This window comes from Echinops telfairi, unplaced genomic scaffold, assembly GCF_000313985.2.
Source record: "Echinops telfairi isolate 266 unplaced genomic scaffold, ASM31398v2 ScPeMD7_31;HRSCAF=116, whole genome shotgun sequence".
NCBI lineage: Eukaryota > Metazoa > Chordata > Mammalia > Afrosoricida > Tenrecidae > Echinops > Echinops telfairi.
The window spans coordinates 10,431,885-10,435,620 of NW_022103928.1; the positions used below are offsets into that span (position 1 = coordinate 10,431,885).

At 49.7% G+C, this 3,736-nt stretch overlaps 1 protein-coding gene and 1 pseudogene across 3 annotated transcripts in view; both read left to right on the top strand.

Annotated features, from left to right (window-relative positions):
* FRMD4B (FERM domain containing 4B) overlaps positions 1–3,736 on the top strand; it is a 332,839-nt gene that overhangs the window by 190,986 nt on the left and 138,117 nt on the right. The window lies entirely within an intron of this gene.
* LOC105978561 lies at positions 5–1,157 on the top strand (annotated as a pseudogene).

Here is a 3,736-nt window from a genome sequence, read left to right on the forward strand (position 1 = left end):
CGCCCTCGCCCTCTTTATTCGGCCCTTTGTGCTGCTCCTGGACGAGCCCACCAGCCACTTGGATCTCAATGCCTGTGTGTGGTTGGAGGAAGGACTCAAGACTTTTAAGCATATCCTGCTCCTCATCTCTCGTTCCCAAGATGTCCTGAATGGTGTGTGCACCAGCATCATTCACGTGCACAACAAGAAACTGCAGTATTATACGGGTAATTACGACCAGTACGTGAAGACTGGACCGGAGCCAGAGGAGAACCAGGAGAAGCGCTTCCACTGGGAACAGGACCAGATGGCTCGCATGAAGAACTGGATCGCCAGGTTTGGCCATGGCAGGGCTAAGTTGGCCCGGCAGGCCCAGAGCAGAGAGAAGACACTACAGAACATGATGGCATCAGGACTGACAGAGCGGGTTGTTCGTGACAAGACACTATCGTTTTATTTACTCCCCACCATGTGGCAAGATCCCTCCGCTGGTCATTACCCTACAAAGCGTGAGCTTCAGGTATACGAAAGACGGGACTTGCAGCTACAACAGCCTAGAGTTTGGTATCGACCTCAACACGCGTATGGCTCTGGTAGGACCCAGTGGATCAGGGAAGTCAACGCTTTTGAAGCTGTTAACTGGAGAGCTACTCCCCGCAGACGGCATGATCCGCAAACACTCTCATGTCAAGACCGGGCGTTCCCATCAGCATGAACAAGAGCAGCTGGATGTAGGTCTCTCTCCTTTGGAGTACATGATGAAGTGCTCCGGAAATCAAGGAGGAGAGAGAAATGAGGAAGATCACTGGACGATATGGTCTCCCTGGGAAACAGCAGGTGAGCCCAATCCCGAACCTCTCTGATGGCCAGAAGTGCTTTGTGTGCCTGAGCTGGCGGGCCTGGAAGAATCCACACCTCCTCTTCCAGGATGAGCCTACCAATCACCTGGGCCATGAGACCACTGATGCACTGGCCGACGCCCTCATGAATTTGAGGGTGGCATGTTACTGGTCAGACATGACTTCAGACTCATCCAGCAGGTGGCACAAGAAATGTAGGTCTGTGAGAAGCAGACCATCACCAAGTGGCCTGGAGATAGCCTAGCCTACAAGGAGCACCTCAAGTCCATGCTGGTGGATGAGGAGCCGCAGCTCACCAAGAGCACCCACAATGTGTGAGCCCTCTGCCCAGGCTTGGGTCAGGAGTTTCCCTGGGGACTTGACAGCCGCTTCCCTGACCAGCCGCTCAGGATGGGACCCCAGGGCTGCACTCCTGCCTGGCTTCAAACCGCTCCCCAGCCTCACCTGCCCCTCAGCCGGCCTTAGCTGCACTCTTATGTACAGCTGGACAGTACCTGTCCATTTCCTGTCCTCTTCCCAGTGACCTTTGTCCGTGTCTGGACTCGGCTGACTTGTCCCTTCCTGCCCCTGTCTGGTCACCTGGATAGTGATGTAGCTAGAGGCATCAAGGGTTAGTCCAGGGGCCCAAGCCCTGGATTTGACCCATGCAAGAGCTTAGGATCCTCATTTTCTGGGTTTGGGTGATGTTGATGGAAACCCCCAGCTCCACCACCCCATTCTTTCTGCTTCTCACTTGGAGCTCTAGACCAGGACTTTAGTCCTGGTCAGTTTTAAATAATGATTTAGCTGTCATCTCTAGACCTGTGTGATACCTACAAAGCAGCCAATAAAGAGAGAAGAATCCGTGAAAAGAAAGAAACACTAAGGGAAGAGTTTAAACAAAATCTGCTGCAAGTTCTCATCTCAGGAAACAGTGCTTTTTAAACGGTGTGAGGCGTGTCTCCAAAATATATGCCTATTCAGAAAGACTGGGTTCAATTCAAGGTCAGAAATGTAACCGTGGGCTTCATTGAACTTGCTCGCTCGCTCACTGGCGGTCATGAAGCATGCAGGCAGGGAATGGTATCCTTGTGCAGAAGGAGGCTGAGACAAAAGATCTTTATTTAGGTGTCTGGGATAGTCCTTTTTATTTCGTTAAGAAGCCCTGGGTTTTATTTTCAGTTCATGGGACGTGTTGATAGGTGTCCCTGGAGAGTCGTTTTCCCCAGAGACCATATGTACTTTTCATACACTGCCTAAGTGGGAAGCCGTTACAAAGGCCCCCTTGAAGGAGAGATGGGATCCTGGACTCGCAGAGCAGGTAATCAGATGCCTAGGTAAGAAAGGCAGAAGGGACTTGGGCAGGTCGCCAGAAAGGAGTGGGAAATAAGATAGGGGCCTGTTTACTGGGACTAGGTGCTGGTCAGGGGCCTGGCCTGGAGAAACAGGGTGAACCCAGTGTTAGTGCAAAGGTATCTGTTCAGAGTTGGACAGGCACACGTTGACTTGGTGCTGCGCCAGCAGTCTCCCTGCACATGGTTTCTTAAATTCTCCGAGACTGGCCAGGGTTTGGTCTAGATAAGATGCCCTCTCTTTGGAATGCCCTCCCTAACTCAGTTACCTGGTAACTCATGCATTCTTTAACATTCGGCTCAGATGCCCCCTCTCCTATGACACTGAGTCATATGGATTTCAATGTGATGCCATTGTCTCTTGATCCCTAAGCCAAGTTACCTGCATCCCTCCCACAGGCCCCCATCGCATTTGATTGTGCCTGTTATCGTCAGAAAACATGACATTACATTGTTTGGAATACAAACTCAGAAGTCTGACAAAGCTTATTTTAAAGCATCGCTTCACTACCTCCTAGTCAGGTGGCCTAGAGAAGGTGAGTTAACACCCCAACTTCTCAGTTTTTTCAACTGTAAAATGGGTTCATAGTTAGGCAGTACTGAAGAGTAAATGAAAGGATAGGTGTAGAGAACTTGGCATCACCCCTAGCACCCTGAAGCTGCCAAACACTTGCTGTCAAGTTGAGTTTGATTCAGGGTGGTGCCATTTGCATCAGAACTGAACTCTGCCCCGTAGAGTTTCAAGGGTGGATTTTCAGAAGTAGATCACCAGGCCTTTCTTCTGAGACAGTTCTGGGTTCAAGTTCAAAGTTCAGTTCAAAGTTCAAGTCTTTGAACTTCCAACCTTTGGTTATCAGCCAAATGCATCAACTGTTTCCACAAACCAAGGCCTCCAATCCATTGAATATACTCTATTAAGCTGAACAATTTGGTTGCCAGCAACAGAAACCAATTGAGACTAGCCTCAATGCAATTGGAGAAAATTGAACTACCAAGGGAAAGATAAGAATCTGAGCTTTTGCGAAGATCGAGGGAGCAGAACTACCTAGCGAGTTTAGTTCCATCGGGTGCTGCTGTCAGACTAAATGGGCTGCAGCCATTTGCCATTCTTAGGTCTTTCTGATTCATTTTTAGCTTAGGTCACATGCCTGTGCCTTAAGACAGCACTCTGCTGAACAGCAGGGATGTGCCTTGCTGGCCCCACTAGCCTCACCTGGCCAGTTTCTTACATTTATATCCAGTCAGTGGCCCTTATAGAGGCCCTGCTGCTGCAAGCAGTTAAGCCACTGGCCACAAACTGAAAAGTTGCCAGTTCAAACCAATCCAGGAGCTCCAAGGGAGAAAAAAACAGACAATCTGCTTCTATAAAGATGACGGCCAAGAAAGCCTACGGGGCAGGTCTACTCTGCACATGTGGATGGAGCTGAATCAAAGTCGACTCAAGGGCACGAGACAACAGCAACAGTGACCCTTAAGGAGTCTGTGCGTGTGTTTCCAGCTGTCGGTCCATGCAACCTTATTCATTTTATAACACGATCAAGGACCCAAACCATCGATTTGAGATGA